Raw genomic sequence first — 18,928 nt, 5'->3', positions numbered from 1 at the left:
GACATGCTAATCTACCTGAGGTCATATGGGTCATAGGGATGCAACCTACAATACTACAGATTCACTTAAATCAGTTGTAGTTTGGTTGAGGAGCTGTATGTTGATAGTCCTTTTTCTAAGTTAATTTCAGCTCATTATCATAAGCGCAGGAGGCTTGATAGAAAATTAGAGACCTTGAGTTTTGAAGTTAGTCTTCAATATAGTAGAGGATGGATGGGTGGGAGGCTGGCATAATGGTTACGGTGTTTGCCTTACAGACACAAGGTACAGGGTTTGATTCTCACATGGGATAATTGTCTAGGCTTAAAATGGTCCACAAGGGCAGTTAGCCTAGTGCTAATCTATGAACCTATGGATGGGTTTGCTAGGGTCACTGATTTGTGTAGTTTAGGAGAGGGAGGGTTGCCATAACTGGTCCTGCTCATGTTGCTTGCATGGTTTTGACTATGTTCAGAGTCTTGTGGTATGGAGTCCAGCATCCTGAAAGAATCCTATATGTGAGAAGTGAATTTGTCTGTTTCAAAACAGAAGAGATCCAATGAGTAGTAGTTACCAGATAGTTGATACATTATACAGTTGCTTAAGGTTAACTGTACTACAGAAGGGCCATGCTGAATGCCATTCTGATCTTAGGATGTATTAAAAAAGAAATTAGTCATTTGATAGACATTGTCCCCACAAGGTCTTGTAGATTAACCTGAAATATTGTGTGCTCTATTGGCAGCCATACTTGAAATCGTGCATAGTACTTTGAAGACATATAACAAAAAAAATTCTGACCAATACTATAAGGAGGATGAAATAGAAAGGAATAAATACCAATGTAAAACTACAGGCGGTTTGCTTCCTAAATGTAGGCAGGCTCTGGGGGGGGGGGCATAATTTATTTCCATGATCTTCAGGATTGCCTCCTGGAGTCTGCCCTGAACTGTATATTGACTGCCTGTTCACTCTGTGCCCTCCTGTGCCACAGTGGCAGCACAGGATGAACATTCATGCCATCATCCATGTGAGCAAAAATTGCACATAATTTGTAAGGGCAGTGGTTGGACCTGACTTAGCTTTCTGTATTCACTGGTCTTTAAACTTAGTACCTAGTCTGGAGAAGCGTTCTGAAAAGTTAATGAAGGAATTATTCTGTTTATATATAGTTGTATTTATTTATATTTTTATTTTAAGCAGGTAAGTGGACTGGACTATTGGGGGACCTTTATCAGCCGCAGCCTAGTTACAGTAATCAAAAAGTTTATATTACTAAATTTGCTGGTCTATGTTGTGTGTATTAGGTTTGATCAGGCAGTGAAAAGTAAGAGGCAAATACAGTGTAAACTAAATACTAAAATATAAGCTGTTGAACTAATATTTGGTCATGGTAGGTTAGCAACAGTTTGGTATACTGAAGAAGTATAGATTGATGGCAGGTGAGAGAATAAAGCAGAAGGAATAACAGGAAAACTCGGTGGGAAAGGTGGTAGAGTGAGGTTACAGTTTTAAGAGAAGAAGACAGAAAGGAGGGAGGAGGAGTGAGGTCACCATTTCAAGAAATGAAGATTGAAAGGCTGGAGGAGGAATAGAGTAGAGTGAGGTTCATGTCTCAGGATATGAAGATGCAAAAGGAGAATGATGTGGAATGGCACAGGCAAAGACAAGAAAAAAAAATGGGAGTAAATTCCAAGAACTGTAGCAGTCATAAATGTAACCAGAGGAGAACAAGGCAGGCATAGTGGAGAAAGAGATTGGGTAATCCTATAGTGTGTATTGCAGCTGGGAAAATTAGGTAGGTAGTATGTTTTAAGAGGGAGTTAAAGGCCAAGAATAGGAAGAGTGCAAGTGCTGTGGGGAATATTGTTCTAGGTGGATGGGCTATAAATGTCTATGAATGCATCTTAGCTATTAATTAGAGTGTAGTTGGGAACAAAGATGTTTGAATTTTGGATATTTTAACTCTATCTAGAAAATAGTTTGGCAGTTAGTGTAGATCTTAATGATTTACTTTGGTTTAGACCAATTCCTTCAGTGGGCAAAGATCAGCTAGGACCTGACAATGATGCTTTTGCAACAGCTAGGCCCTGACAATGATGCTTTTGCAACAGCTAGGCCCTGACAATGATGCTTTTGTTGGGGACCTTTACCATCCAGTGGTCTGTCTTGTTTTGTTTAAGGAAGTTTGTGTTAGTATTATTTTGTGTAAGTAGGGGAGAGACTGAATAGGTCTTTTTTTTCCTTGAGCAAGACTTTCTGTAGTGGGAAATTTGATAACTAGATAACATTGCTGACATTTCATTTTGCATGGTGTTATGTTCACTAAGTCTTACAGGGTGTCTGGTATCATACTAAGTTTTCCAAAATTATGAACAGTTTCTAAAGCACATCTTAGTGGAAAACTTTTTTACAGCTTAAGTCCGCCATGGAGGATCTGTCCAGTATACTGAATAAAATGGTCTTCGTTTTGCCGGTATTGTTTAACTACAAATGTTCTGCTGTTTGCCAAGTAGAAGAGAGAAAGAGGTGATTCTGAGTTTTATAGCTTCTGGGATGAAATCTGATCTGTTGATAACTATATCACCAACAAAACACGAGATATTTCCCATGTAAATAGGATCAAGGCTGTTATTCTCAAAGGGATAAATCAACAAACCAAGTATAGACCCTTTTGGAACCCTTCTGCATAGTTTGAACGGAGTGGACATAAGGCCATTTACCCAAACTCTAGCTAAGCAATTTGGCAGGTAACTTCAATACAGTTGATGTTGGTATGTTCCTTAGCAAGAGCTTCAGCTTCATAGGTTCATAGGTTCACAGGTTTATACTAGGCTATCTGCCCTAAGGCATTTATAAGCCTAGCCCAAATTTTTGTGGCTTACGCCACCCCTTATATGAAAAAATACTGTGCCCATTAGTTTGTTGTGCCTCTGTCCAGCAGTGACACAGATATGATTCCCGGGGTAAACCTACGATCTCCCATCCATAGGTCTAGATTTCTCTTGAACAGAGTCAGCGAGGTGCTCTGCCTCACATGGACCGGGATTTTATTCCACAGCATAGGGAGTCTCTGAGTGATAAATCTATCCCTCCAGCACGTCCTATTTATAGCCGTGCTAAGGTTTAAGTCGCTTGCTCTAGTGGTTTTGGTGGATTTGGATTTTTGAGGTGGAGCATGTCCATTAATTCGGGTTGGACATGGCCTTGTATGTCAGGCACATGTCACCTCTGAGCAGACGGTATGCGACTGAATAGAGCTGGAGTTTCTTCAATCTGGCAGCATATGACAGATTTTGGAGTCCCTTTATCCTTTTGGTGAGGAACTTTGGGGTCTCTCCAATTGCTGCAGATGTCGGGTGAGATACATCCCGAATGGGGCATTGTACTCGATCATTGGTCTGATAAGTGAAGAGTACAGGGAACAATGACCTCACTAGATCTGGATGTGAATCCCTTCATGATCAGGTGGGCAATGTAGAAGGTCTTTCTAACCACTTTAGCAATGTGAGTGTCAAAAGAAAGGCCACTGTCAACCTGGGTCCCCAGGTCCCTGATAACCTCTTCTGTGCTTAGTGGATTGCCACCTATATGGTAGCTTGGGGTTACCTTGTTTTCCCGAAGGGTATGATTATACATTTTTGGCGTTTAACTTCAGGCCATGGCTCTGGCACCAGCTATCTGTTTCCGTGAGTCCCTTCTGAAGGATATCCATGTCCGATGCACTTTCCACTATGGCCCAGTTTGCAGTCGCCTGCAAACTTTGTCAGCCAAAGTCCTCCCATGTTGGCCTGTACTTCTGAGAAGTAGATGCCAAACAATAGGGGCCAAGGACCGAGCCCTGTGGGACACCACTTGTGACCGGCTTGGAGTCTGACACAGCGCCAGCAACTCTAACCCTGTGGGTTCTGTCCTTAAGCCAGTTTGCAACCCATCTTGTGACATATGGGTTTACATTTAAGCTGGTAAGTTTTTCTACAATACCCGAGTGGGGTATTGTGTCGAAGCCTTTGCAAGGTCAAGGTAGGCTGTATGGACTGCCTTTCCTCATCAATGGCCTTGGTGACTGTTTCAAGAAGTCGACCAAGTTCAAAAGGCATGATCTTCCCTTGACAAAGCCAAACTGGGTCGGGTCCAATGTCTGCAAGTCCCCTATATCTTTGTTTATGAGCTCCATTATGATCCTCTCCATAGCTTTGCAGACTAGACTTGTTAAGCTTATGGGGCGGTAATTACCAGGGTCCGTAGAGGCGCTGCCTTTGTGGAGTGGGACCACAGTTGCTGTACGCCACTCCTTGGGCACATATCCTGTGGTAAGGCTGAGATTAAACAGCTGCCTTATGTGCGGGTTTAATTCCTCATTTAGCTCGTGTAGCACACATCCGGGGACACCATCCGGTCCCATTGATGCTGTGTTTTTAGCTTTAGAGAGAGCAGCTTTCACCTGCGCATTTGAGATGTCCGGGAGGCTACACTCGGCTGGGATAGTTATCTCTCCTTTAGGGGGGGAGAGGGGGGTGAAGTTTGCACTGAACCTGTCTGCCAGTATGTTGGCAATGTCTGTGGTGTAAATGAAGGAATTGGGAGACAGAATAGGAAGTTTTGTGTAGCTCAATCAATATGGCCCTGGTAAGAGCATCTTTTTTCCCTAGTTGTATAAATTTTGTTTTTTAGGGATGCACTGTGTAAAGGTGCTGTAACCACATCAAACGCCATGCTTGAAGGAATGGAGGTGAAGTTGTGTATTGAGATGGGCAGTAAGCTAAGCTAAGTGGTAACAACTTGTGAACCTACGGTAGGAACTGTGAAGATAGGATGCAGATATGATAGGATGCATCCAGTGAATAATTTTGCAATGGGTATGAGTGATTTCCAGAATTCTGAAAGTAAACAACGGGAATGAGCTAGATTTATGATGTGGTTTACGGGGATTGCAGTGACAGTGTGGCAAACCTTTAGGAACTTTGGGTAATGCTTGTCTTCAGGAATTTTAGGTAAAGTAAAACTGTGCCTGAATGAGTGCAATATTAGAAGCTGTTGGTGTCTTCTATTGTAGTGAAGGTAAAAGGAAAGGAAGAACAGGAAGGTAGTATTATAGTGAAGGTAAAAGAAAGGGAAGAACAGGAAGGTAGTTTATATTTAGGTGTGATGCCCAACCTGCAGAGGGGAGTTGCTGTTTGCAGAGTTGAGCAGCATATTAGCTTCTTCATCATATTTCTCTAAGAGCTAAGACAGTTTTGCGATTTTTTTCAAGGGAGATGTTTTCAGGATGTTGGGAGTTCAGTGTTTGAGAATAATTTTCTTCCTCCAGATTTTTTTTTATTCTTGGAAGAATGAAGGAACTTTTTCTTCAAGAAGAAGGAAGCCAATCTGGTGGTCTTCTGCCATAAACAAACTCTAAAACAGAAGAAAGAAGAGTAAAATCCCATGATTGGAGGAACTCCCTGGTCAGCCTCAGTAAGAAGCTGAGATCCCTCATAAAATCCTCCAAAGCTACTTATGAAAACAAAATCGCCACTGATTCTAAAGACAGCCACAAAGCATTCTATAGCTATGTCAAGAATCTCAATGGCAACACTCATCTGCTCTGAGTTACAGCACAATAGCACTACATATATAGAACCAACTGATATTGCCAACATCCTGGCAGATAGGTTCAGTGCTAACTTTAGCCCCCTCACCCCCTAAAGGGCCCATCTGTATACCAGAAGAATGCAAAGTACCTGTAATTACAGCTGCACAGGTAAAAACCTCACTCTCCAAAGCCAAGAACACAGCATCCATGGGACTGAACAACATCCCAGGCTGCTTTCTACATGAACTACAGAATGAACTGGCACCCCACCTAAACTACAGAATGAACTGGCACCCCACCTAAGTACCATGTTCAGGCATAGCCTTACCTCAGGCTTTGTGTCCACTGAATGGCGCACCGCAATGGTTATCCCACTCCACAAAGGGGGAGCCATGACAGACCCTGGAAACTACCACCCCATTAGCCTGCCAAGTCTGGTCTGCAAGGCCATGGAACGTATCATCATGGAACTCATAAACAAAGACAGTGGAGATCTCCAAACTCTGGATTCCACACAGTTCGGGTTTGTAAAAAACAGATCATGTCTTTTAAACCTGATAGACATCTTTGAAGTAGTCACCAACGCCATAGATGAGGGTAAGGTGGTTCACACAGTCTATCTATCTAGATCTCGCCAAGGCGTTTGACACCATCCCCCACTCTGGAATTATAGATAAACTCACTAAACTAGGTATAAATCCATATGTCACAAGATTGGTTGCCAACTGGCTTACTGACAGAACCCACACTGTGAAAGAAGCAGACTCCAAATCAGACTTCAGACCAGTGACAAGTGGAGCACCACAGGGTTCAGTCCTGGGTCCTCTCCTGTTTGGTATCTACTTCTCTGAAGTACAGGCTAACACAGAAGGTCTTGGGTAACTAAGTTCGCAGGTGACTGCAAACTAGGAGCCATAATCGAAACTCCTAACGATGTGGACATCCCACAAAAGGGCCTCACTGAGACAGATGCCTGATGTCAAAGCCATGGTCTCAAGCTCAGTGCCAAGAAGTGCATTGTCATCCCCTTTGGTAAAAACTCTGTACCTATGAACTACCACATAGGTGGTAGTCTACTTAACACCGAAAGTGTGATGCCTGATGTCAAAGCCATGGCCTCAAGCTCAGTGCCAAGAAGTGCATTGTCATCCCCTTTGGTAAAAACTCTGTACCTATGAACTACCACATAGGCGGTAATCTACTTAACACCGAAAGTGTGATGAGACCTTGGGACACAGGTGGACAGTAGTCTCTCCTTTGATGATCACATCGCCACAGTGGTCAGGAAATCCTTCTACTTGGCACACCTCATCATAAAAGGTTTCTCATCCAGAAAAAGCGAGGTCATTGTTCCCCTCTACTCATCATTCATTAGACCCATTATAGAATACAACGCTCCTTTTGGTGTGTACCTCACAAGACATCTACAACAACTGGAAAGGCCGCAGAAATACCTCACAAAGAAGATTACTGGCCTCAAACAGGTGCCCTACGTAGACAGTCTCAAAAAACTCCAGCTCTACTCTGTCGCATATCGCCCACTCAGAGGCGATCTCTGCCTAACATACAAAGCAATGTCAAACCCAGAGCTGTTGGATATGCTTCACTTAAAGAAACCCCAATCCCTCTGAGCTACATGCTCTAGGGACCTAAACCTTGTCACCACAATAAACAGAACATGCTGGAGGGATAGATTCCTGTCCCAGAGACTTCCCATACTCTGGAACAAACTACCTATCTATATCAAACAAAGCTCCTCATTAGTATTCTTCAAGAAAAGTCTTGAATGATTGGATGGGAGATAGGAAATTCAGTCTGGGGGTCACTTCTGTGGCTATGCTTGACAGGGGCATAGGAAAATAATTTTCTTGGATGGTGAAAGCCAGGGTACCTTTTTGGCTAGGCTTATATAGGCCCTAGGGCCAATAGCCTAGTACCTGCCTATGAATTTGTAAGGTTGTCTTTGATGATATGCAGAATTTTTAGCTCTCATTGCAGTAGTATACATTTTTTCCAGTCCTCTGTATTGATGTTTTTATGTAAGTAAACCAGGTCTCATCCATTTGTTTATGAAGGTGATGGATTTGTTGTGGGGTGAATGTGAGCCAGTTTTACAAGGTCAATACCCTTAAAAGTCTGTTTTTAATAAGGCATTAACTCTCCTGGAGGGGTAGGAGCAGCTTTAGAAGTAGTGTTATGGGCTTATTGCAGGTTGTTGTGAAAAGTAGAGCTATATCTGATTGGAAAACTGTTTCAAGGTCTGGTCTGTACAGAACGCCATATAAGTGTTTTTGAGGAGGTGGTGAGGGGCTGGACTGTGGTCAAGTAGAATGGGATTAAATACATTAGGGAGTTGGTGGGAGTGAATGTGGATGGATTGGAGTGTGGATATAATTGCTGGAGCCTTCCTGTGTCCTGACAGAGTGCTCTTCAAACTATCTGGAGATGTACAGAGCTAAGTATATTTTTCTGGCACTTCAGTTGTGTACTGTTAATTCTTGCTTGACTAATTTTATATCATTGCTGGCTGACTTCAGAGTTGTGCAGTGTTATTTTTACTTCACTGTATAGTTTTTCAGGTCTCTGCTGAAGGTGTTGTTTTTCCCCTACCCATCCTCCCTATTCCTGTCTTGTTTAAATTTGGAGGCTTTTGCAGTTGCCCGCCCCCACTGTAGATTTGATCTGGGTTTGGTCTAACATTGCTACATACTCAAGTGTGCTAGCTTGCACTGCATTTGAATTGTTTTTACTGCTGTTTTAGCTACTTTTTTGTATATAAAAAAAAAAATCAAAGCCTGTTTCCTACCTTTCCTGTAACTAGTGTAGTCCAGATTCAGATTTGCTGTATCCAGGACTGTATGTAAGCTTCTGAGCCCCCCCAAGCTTTCTGTGTTGGAGGGAAGCCTTCTAGCTTATCAGTGGGAGTGGTAACCTATCTACCACATAAGGAGTGCTTCTGGCCCAGAAATTGTAGTTAATGGCCGTTTGGGCAGTTTTTCCATCTCTTTCAACTTTCTGATTTTAAAAGCCGTATTTGCACTCGTTCCCCCCCCCTTTCCTGTAACTAGTTTAGTCCAGATACATATTCTTTGTTTTAGCACTTTAATTTGCTTATTTGTGATCAGCACTTGTTCAGAACTTGTTGTAAGCACTAAATAAGCTACTAATTACTACAGCACTCAACCTTCCTCATTACCTAGAGAAAAAAAAGTTTTGGTACTTAGTTTCCTCACTTGCTTAGAGAAAAACAGCTCTTGTACTCACTTTCCTCACTTATCTAGAGGAAAATAGTTTTTTATTCAGTTATGTCCAAGGGTCAGCTCCCGGTGTTCTCTCCTGTCTATCAGATGAATCTGGGCATCTTGGGGCAATGTAGAAATTGCCTCATGTACACAGACAGCCCTCTCCTCCTTCCACCCAACACTACAACCTGTGAGAGATGCACTTTTCTAACCAAAGTGGAGGTAAAGCTCTCTCCAACCAAGACTGAATTGACAGTCAAGAGGAGAAGGTAAACACTTGCACCACACCACACTCATCACATAGTTTCACTAAATCTACACCACCAAAATCCACACATAGAAACACAAAAACATTTGCGGAGACTCTCAGTAATAATCTGCTCAAGCAACAGAGACCTCCAAAACAGAAATGCAAGCAACCTCCACCCCCCCCAACACAACCCAAATGATACATAGCCCACAGACTCAGTGTGCCACTCAACCACAGCCAATAAGGCAAAACAATGTACCCAACACAGTAGTCATAGGTGACTCTATAGTCAGGCACACTGATGTCCTACTCACCAGGCTAAACAAGGAGAAGGTTACTGTCAACTGCCTGTCAGGTGCCAGGATCCGCCACATAACCCACGCACTCGGGTCACTCCACAACAAGTACAAATATGACTCCGTCATTGTCCATGTTGGTGAGACGTACCTCACTGGACTACATGAAGAGAGACATGGAAGAGCTCTCCGATCTTGTAGCCCAGGCAGGTATGACCCTAGCCCTGAGTAGCATTCTGCCATCACCCAGAATGATACCGCAGTAAAAGGACAAAATAATTGACTTCAACAATTGGCTAAGCTTTGGCGTCATTCTAAAGGGATCCAGTATCTGTCTGCCTGGGACGACATGGTTGACAGACCACGATGCTTTGCCAGAGATGGCCTGCACCTGTCACCCCTGGGATTCCGGATACCGGCTAAGGTTCTTGCCGCCCCTGTAGTGCCTTTTTTAGGCAAGGTTCAAATGACAAATTCACCACCGTAACAGGAACAGGCAAGCAAAAACTGAGGGTGATGCTACTCAATGCTAGAAGTCTAAATCTCAAAATGCAGTCACTCGAGGCACTCCTTAAAATGGAGAACATCGATATTAGTGCAGTGACTGAGACCTGGTTCAAGGCTTCAGAGAGCACCCCTGCGCTACCACACTATAACTCATACCACACTTTTCAGCCGTGTAACCTAGACCGGAACACCAAAGGCAGAGGTGTGTCCGTATTCATTAAGGATATCCACACCACAAGGCTAGTTGCTCAGCATAATGCATCCGAGGTTATCCAAGTGCAATTAACACTGGGCAAAACTGCAGTCCAAATTGTAGCTTGCTACAGATCCCCCACCATGCCCCAGTATTCCCACTCCTCTTTTCTTGATGCACTAGAAAATATTAGGGTTCAACCAAACACCCTAATAATGGGCGATTTTCAACTACCCCACCATTAACTGAGAAAACTACTCATGTACCAACTCCTTTGCTCAACGCTTTCTGGAATTCATAAACTCCAATGCCCTGGACCAACTTATCCACACCCCCACCAGGGGCAACAGTATCCTAGATCTAGTCATTACCAAGATGAGTGACCAGTGTTCCACACCTGAAGTCAGTGCCTCATTGGTCCGATCTGACCATAAGCTAATCACCCTAGATATCCACATCCTGTCCCCCCCCCCCCCCATTAAGGAAATCATGGCAAAACTTTTCTCCAAAGCCAACTTCATGTTTCTTAAGACAGAAGTGGTGAACTTCATGACACCCATGCAGATGGACAATACAGTTACAGCTACTGAATCCTATACAGTTGCATTTTATAAGCACTTACACGAGTCCATGGATCGTGCTATCCCAAACAGAACCAAGACGCTATCCTCCAAAAAAAGGAAGCCAATCTGGTGGTCCCCTGCCATAAACAAACTGTACAATAGAAGGAAGAAACTGTTGCAAAAGAGAGTAAAATCCCATGAGTGGAAGAGCTCCCTGGTCAGCCTCAGTAAGAAGCTGCAATCCCTGATAAAATCCTCCAAAGCTAGTTACAAAAACAATACTGACTCTAAAGACAACCTCAAAGCATTCTATAGCTATGTCAAGAATCTCAATGGCAGCACTCAGATCTGCTCTGAGTTACAGCACAATGGCACTAAATATACAGACTCAACTGATATTGCCAACATCCTGGCAGATAGGTTCAGTGCTAACTTTACCCCACTCTCACCCCCTAAAGGGCCCATCTCTGTACCGGAAGAATGCAAAGTTCCTGTAATCACGGCTGCACAGGTAAAAATCACACTCTCCAAAGCCAAGAACACAGCATCCATGGGACCAGACAACATCCCAGGCTGCATTCTGCATGAACTACAGAACAAACTGGCACCCCACCTAAATATGTTCAATCATAGCCTCACCTCAGGCTTTGTGCCCGCTGAATGGCGCACAGCGACGGTTTTCCCACTTCACAAGGGGGGAGCCACCACGGACCCCGGGAACTATCACCCCATTAGCCTGACGAGCCTGGTCTGCAAGGCCATGGAACGTAATCTCATGGAACTTATAAACAAAGACATTGGTAATCTCCAATCTCTGGACCCCACCCAGTTTGGGTTTGTAAAAGGCAGATCATGTCTCCTAAACCTGATAGACTTCTTTGAAGCAGTCACCAAAGCCGTAGATGAGGGTAAGGTGGTTCACACAGCCTATCTAGATCTTGCCAAGGCTTTCGACACCACCACCCCCTCTGGAATTGTAGATAAATTCACTAAACTAGGTATAAATCCCTATGTCACAAGATGGGTTGCCAATGGGCTTACTGACAGAGCCCACACTGTGAAAGTAGCAGACTCCAAATCCGACTTCAGACCAGTGACAAGTGGAGTACCACAGGGTTCAGTCCTCGGTCCTCTCCTGTTTGGTATCTACTTCTCTGAAGTACAGGCTAACACAGAAGGTCTTTGGCTAACGAAGTTCGCAGATGACTGCAAACTAGGAGCCATAATCGAAACTCTTAATGATGTGGACATCCTACAGAAGGGCCTTACTGAGACAGATGCTTGGTGCCAAAGCCATGGCCTCAAGCTCAATGCCAAAAAGTGCATTGTCATCCCCTTTGGTAAAAAACTCTGTACCCATGAACTACAACATAGGCGGTAGAATACTTAACACCGAAAGTGTGATTAGAGACATTGGGACACAGGTGGACTGTAGTCTCTCCTTTGATAATCACATCGCCACAGTAGTCAGGAAATCCTTCTACGTGCCACACCTACAAAAGGTTTCTCATCCAGAAAAAGAGGTCATTGTTCCCCTCTACTCATCACTCATTAGACCCATTATAGAGTACAACGCCCCTTTTGGTATGTACCTCAGAAGACATCTACAACAATTGAAAAGGCCGCAGAAATACCTCACAAAGAGGATTACTGGCTTCAAACAGATGCCCTACACAGACTGTCTCAAAAAACTCCAGCTTTACTCCTTCGCATATCGCCTACTCAGAGGTGATCTCTGCCTAACATACAAAGCTATGTGAAACCCAGAGCTGTTGGACATACTCCACTTCCCTCCGAGCTACACGCTCTAGGGACCTAAACCTTGTCACCACAATAAACAGAACATGCCAGATGGATAGATTCTTGTCCCTGAGACTTCCCATACTCTGGAATAAACTACCTGTCCATATCAAACAAGGCTCCTCATTAGCACTCAAGAAAAATCTTGATGATTGGATGGGAAATAGGAAATTTCACCCTCTGGATCACTTCTGTGGCTCTGCTCGACAGTGGCACAGGAAAATAATTTTCTTGGGTGGCAAAAGCCAGGGTACCTTTTTGGCTGGGCTTGTATAGGCCCTAGGGCCAATATCCTAGTACCTACCTATGAACCTATGGTGCATTAAAGCAGTGTCTAGTCCAGAATTGTCTCTAATTTTGATTTTGGACTTGAGACAAGAACATTTGGTGCAATTCATATCTAAAGAGACATCCACTGGAGGAATGTTTGGATGTGGTGCCCCTTGATGTTGAAGTCACCAAGAATTATTTCCCTTTCTGGATAGACTGTGATTGCCAGTGATGCTTTCACATAAAACCGGTTAGGTTCATTTTGAGCTTTATTTAGATGATTAGTGTTGAAGACTGTAGTTCTAAGTTCTTGTCAGAAAGTAGAAGGGCATGACCTTCCATTCTCCTTCCAAGCCTTCGGCTACTGAAGAAGTGATAATGTTGGGTTAAAAAGGCAGGGATAAGAGAATTGTTTTAGCCAGGTCTCCATAGTCGCAGTAATCTGTTGCCGAATAGTATGAAGCTAGACCTCAGAAATTGTGTTTTCAGGAGTGTGCAGGTGTTGAGCATGGCTAAGGTTATACTTTGAGTTTTGTGTTTGCCCATGTTGCACATGCTGTAAAAGAAACGGGTTCCCTTGGAACAGAGTGTGAGTGCCAAGGAATGGCTGAAGGGAATGATGGAATTATCAGTGGATTGCAAAAAGTGAATGGGAAGCAGAGACAGATGTTGGGGGAAAAATGGTTACTTCTCTGAGTGAAATGAACATGTGTAGTGTAAGTAAAGGAGGGGGCTTTGTATTTTTGATGTGGATTCCTTGTAGGTTAGGGAGGACAGGCTGCTGAAATAGCATAGATCAGTAGGGAGAACAGGCTGCTGAAATAGCATAGATCAGCAGGAGCCAAGAGTAGGAAGAGAGGCAATAAAACTGGCATGCTAACTCTAATGTGTAGAGAGTCTGACTTGGTGTACAGTGGGAAAGCAGGTATGGATATGTTTGGGAAAAGCAGGTGGTGCAGCAAGGGATATATATGAACAGGAAATGGGTGAAGGTGAAGCAATGAGGGCTGTGGGATGGGTACAGATGCTTGGTGCGAGTTAACCCACTTTGTCCTACACCATTGGTAGCACTATCAGGTTATGGCATTCAAAAGAATCTTACCTGCCTCGTTGTTCCTATTTATTGATTTTTTTTATTTTTTAATTGAGGGGAGGCCTCATTTTATACAATGAAACAGGGTGTCTGGTTATTCAAGAGATCTCCTCCTGGCACTCTGCCCTCAACATGCTCTGTCTTGATATTTTCAGCCATGTTAAACACATAATTTGAGGTAATCTCAGTTAACAATAAAAAATTATTTAAGGTGCAAGCACAGAAAATAGGCTGGCATGGGGTTCTGCTGTTTTAGGGTTTACCACATACTATGGTGACCAAACATCACCCTTTGGTGAAAAGTCAGTTACTGAACATTTGTTTTTATGACTAAACCCAAGGAGCAGGCGTCGGGGTCCTGAGTACCACTGGTTCCTCATGGTGTAATTATCCAAGTCTTTTGGGTTTCTAGTACCAGGATGGGAATTGATCCCATTCCTAAGTCTAAGTATGATTTAAAGTTCATGAAATTAGTATTATTTCAGTCTTTGGTGTTAGTCCGAAGTACTCTTTGCAACACCCTCATTATGCCCAGAATGACTCCTCCTGTAATTCATATAGAGTTCATGTATCCAAGTATGTCTGTAGATTCTTTGTTATGACACCCTTTGCTACTACTACTGTTGGAGCAGTCTGGATAGCCTTTTTCCACATTGTCCTTGTTTCTGCAAATCCTGATAATTTTATGACCGTCTCTCTCTGTATGTAGGTCACTGTAATCACTGGATGTAGCAGTTTCGATGATCAATGCTACTTTTGTCTTGTCATGGACTGCTATATTTGGTTTTCTCACATCTATTTTTGGCTGTTTGTAATGAGTATAAGCTTCATTATTCTCTATAATGCTTTGTGCATCATGTTTGCAAAGCTTCTCAGCTACTTCAATATTGTAATGTTGTACAATCCTCAGTGTAATAATCTTGCCACATTAGTATGCCTTTCAGTATACAGGCATTCTATCATTAGTGTATCACACTCTGTAACAACATGTATGACTGTTTCCAGTTCTGTTTTTTCAAAACCTGCAATTGTCTGTTTCTTCCACATGTTCAATGGACTTTGTAATCCACCATGTATATAATCCACTATCCTGGGCTGTCAGTATTAACCTTTCATCCTTTGGTTTACAATTCACCTCTCCTTAACTATTCATGTCTATTCCTGATTGGCATGAGGTTGTTCCAAAAATTTTTCTTACTTGCAGCTATATTTCTGCCTTTTGTACATTTCTTGCCTTCTCATCTGATCCTTTTCCTTGTTTTCTTCTTTCTTTTGGTTTTTGGCACATTCAGTTGCTGCCTGATTTTTTTTTGTCTACTTCTGATTTGATTTGCATTCCCACTTGTCAGCGGCTAAACTAAGCAGTTCTCTTCATATTTTAAAACTTTCACTGTTTGGATCTGATGAAGTCCAAGAGATATCATTCGTAGATCTGTACATGAAATCAAGTTCGAGGAGACCCATATCTCCTTTGGAATGAGGAGTATGTATTCTTGGTATGCACTGATTTTTATGTATCATTTGATAAGTATGAAGAATTGTTTTCCTGTCCAACTGATACAGTACCCTTTGGGGCCAGTCACCCCAAAGCTGTTAGTTGGAAGAGGATGAGCTAATTAGTTTATAGCTTGGAAATTCCATTTGTAGTATTAGTTTTAGTCTTTTGAAGTAGTCCTTACAGAGTTTTCTTGTCATTTTTTCATGTTTTACTGTCAATCTTTCATCAAGTCTCAAATATTTATATACTCCCTCCTGCTCAAGTTCCTTTCTATCACATTCCTGTCCCAGACTAATATTTTCTTGGTGCTGCAGCTTTTCTGCTTTAAATGTGGCTTTTGCACATTTATCAATACCAAATGACAATTCTTATGTCATCTGAGAAAGCTTTAACCACTTGTAGTTGCGCTTTCCGTTCCTCATCTGATGAGCTGTGCAGTTTTAAATCATCCACGAAAAAGAAGATAGATTTTTACACTTGGATTATTTTCTTGGAGCAAAATTGTAACCATGACCTAATCTCTTAAGTAGGCAGCTTAATGGGTTAAGAGCAAGACAAAAGAGCAGTGGTGACAAAAAGTCACCCTGGAATATCCACCTTTGAATTTTTATCCCTGGGATAATAATTTGTCCTTTATCATGGTTTAGCTGCAAAGTGGTTTGCCACTGTTTCATGGTCACTGTAATGAAATTTTATTTATTTATTTGGGATTTGTTACTAGGAAAGTCGACTGGGCATGAATCCCATTTTCAATGGAGGCCTGGGGAAAGAAACTCCAGCATGCATAGTTCAATTAATAAACTTCGTAGTATTGTCACATGAAGTGCAGTAACAAATAGCAGAATCAAATCAACATACAGGATAAGTAAAGTCATACCAGAAAATCATACAGTGAATATTAAACAACAATCAAAGGATATTGAACACCTAGTAAAGTACAATCAATAGTGATAACCAATGGTAATGATGTTAAGCATTTTAAATATGGGCAAAAGGCTAAGAGGAAAAAAAGAGATTTTGCAGTTGAAGGGAGATTAGGAAATGGAGTTAAAGTAGGGAGCTATCGGAGAAGTAACTGGTGCTTTTCTTAATAAGAGAAGGGGGAAAATAAGAGCAAGGGAAAAAGAAGGGAGAAGGATGGAAGAAGGAAGAAAGGGGGAGAGAAAGGCAGAGAAGGAAGGGGTAATGGGTGGTGTCAGCCTGGTGTAACACACATACAGAGCTAGGAGTTGAGGAGAAATCTCTTTAGAGACCATTTGAATATGTGACTACATGGCATTGTTCTAATATCTGTGGGAATACTATTCCAGACCTTGGCTGCTGAGTAGGAATATAGGCAGTGACCAATTTTTTTTCTGTTTATAGATTTCAAAGAGGTGTTTCTCAGGTGAGAGAAGAGGGTGTTTAGGGAGGTAATGGTTAAGAATGGTGCTGGTTGCTGGGCAGGATGAGGATTTGTATGCCATTTTATGAGCAAGTCAGAATTGGATGAACTTAAGGTAGTGAGGTAACTCAAGCCAGTTAACGATCTGAGGGCAGAGCAGTGGTGGGGGTTGTATGACTGACTGGCTGCATATCTAGCCACTCCATTATAGCAAAGCTGAAGTTTTGATCTTATGTAATCAGTCCTTTATCCATGAATGTAGAATGCTGCCAAATACTATTGTAATCTAGCCACACCATACTTGGATTCTTCACCTTTTGGAAAATTTCCATTATGACTTTATTTAACAACAAATGATCCTTTGTTCCATAGGACTCTCTTTTGTTACCCTTTTGTTCTGTTGTCTTGATTGAGTTTTCTTCTAAATAACTATAAACTCTGTCGGCATAGATTCCAGTATACAATTTATACGTCATTGGAAGGCAAGTTATTGGCCTGCAGTTTTTAGGATAGCTTACAAGTTTCCTCTTAAGGAGGAGTACTGATTTTCCTGTTAACCAGGTTGGTGTCTGTTAGGGATGCACATATAAGTAGCTGTTAGGGCTATTTCTTTTTTGTAATGATTAGTTTTGCTTTCTCCTTTGCATAAATATTACACCATATTAAATCTCTCTCTTTCCCATGTCCATATTTCTTCAGATGTCTCTTGCTCTGCCTGTTTCTTCTTGCTTTGGGGACTTATTGTTCCATCATGCTGTGTCATAACCTGAGTTAGACTTTCTACACTAAAGCCTTCACTTCACAGGTATTCCTGAGTTAGACTTTCTACACTAAAGCCTTCACTTCACAGGTATTCCATAACATTAGCTTCTATTTGTTTAACTTCTAATTTACTAATCCTCTGATGTTCTTCGTGTTTCACTGTTGCAGTCATTACATTTGAGTAATCTGCTGGCAGGTTGCCCTCAGTCGGCCTGATTAACAAAGTCTTAGGTCCTGCATCAGTTGCTGTCCCTTCTTCCATGACGTCAGGTCGTCAGGGGTATAAAACATGCAACCGACGCCATTACATCAGTCTTTCTTGCCGTGCAGTACCCAAAGGAGAAACGGTTTGCAAGTGCCGGTCAGTCGACTCCTGAAATTTTCGTTTTTGAGTTTCAGAACCGAAGTCTTCAACTTAAAGCTAAGTACCCCACTGGGGAACTTTTTCTTGCTCCTTACCGAAGTCAGTAAAAGTTAATAATTGCATTACTTGTGGAAAGCAAATACCTCATAAAGATTTTCATCCATACTGTATTCCATGCCTAGGCCCTGACCACGACGTACCTTGCTGTCAGTTTTGTGCTTTATTTAATCAGTGCACTATCCGTCGTCGGTACATTTTTGCCTCTAAATATTTCGGTTCTCAGTTTAATTATCCAGAAATGTCGTTGGTTAGCCATCTGACTACTGGAATTCTGAAAAAATGCAAAGATAAAGACAGAGACAGGCCGCCGAGGTCCTAAACTGCCGACAACGCTTCTCCTAAGCCAATCGCCAGTTCGCCGGTACTCAGTGAGGTGCATTCGCAGCCCCTGATACCCGCTACTTCTGATTCGCAGGCCTCTACTGAGACCCATTCGGAGTCCAGTATGCTGCGAGATACTTCAACTATTGAACCCGCGGATGTCTCTACCTTGGATGGGTCCGGAGCCGCTGTGCAGGCACCGGCTACTGAGGGTGTATTCAGGCCTACAGTCTTGCATATTAAATCGACACAGACTTCATTACTAAGGCCTAAATCTCGATCCATGTCTAAAAAACCAACACCCAGGCCACATGCTCAGGCCCCTATGCCTAAAAAATAAATGATAAAAATGGATGAAGATCTAATTACTCTCATCAGGGGTAGTCAACCCCCCACCTATAAGAGGCCTAGGGCTGAGCTTGATTATGAATCTTCTGATCAGGAATCTGTTTCTTCTGACTCTTCTAATGACCTGGATTTGTCCATGCCTACTTATGAGGATTCTGATGCAGAGGATTCCATTCTCTCTGCTTCCCCTCCTGAGAATTTTTCTTTTGGGGAAACTTGACATACTTTAAGGGAGCATTTCCACTGGGAAAGCCAGGAATTTTCTGATTCAAAAAAGAGGCTTAGGGATTTCCTTCTTCCTCAGCATAGGCCTTGATGATGTGTTCTTGGAATCCAGTTTGGCCCCTGATTCCCTGCCTCCGGCTCCTAGTAAACCTGACCCGATACTACAGGATTCCTGAGTCCCACAAGTTCCTTTTCAAA

Source organism: Protopterus annectens, chromosome 1.part1 (assembly GCF_019279795.1).
Source record: "Protopterus annectens isolate FY-2018-M chromosome 1.part1, PAN1.0, whole genome shotgun sequence".
In the NCBI taxonomy this organism is placed as follows: domain Eukaryota; kingdom Metazoa; phylum Chordata; order Ceratodontiformes; family Protopteridae; genus Protopterus; species Protopterus annectens.
The sequence above is the reverse complement of the archived record's forward strand: the minus strand, read 5'-3'. Positions refer to the sequence as shown.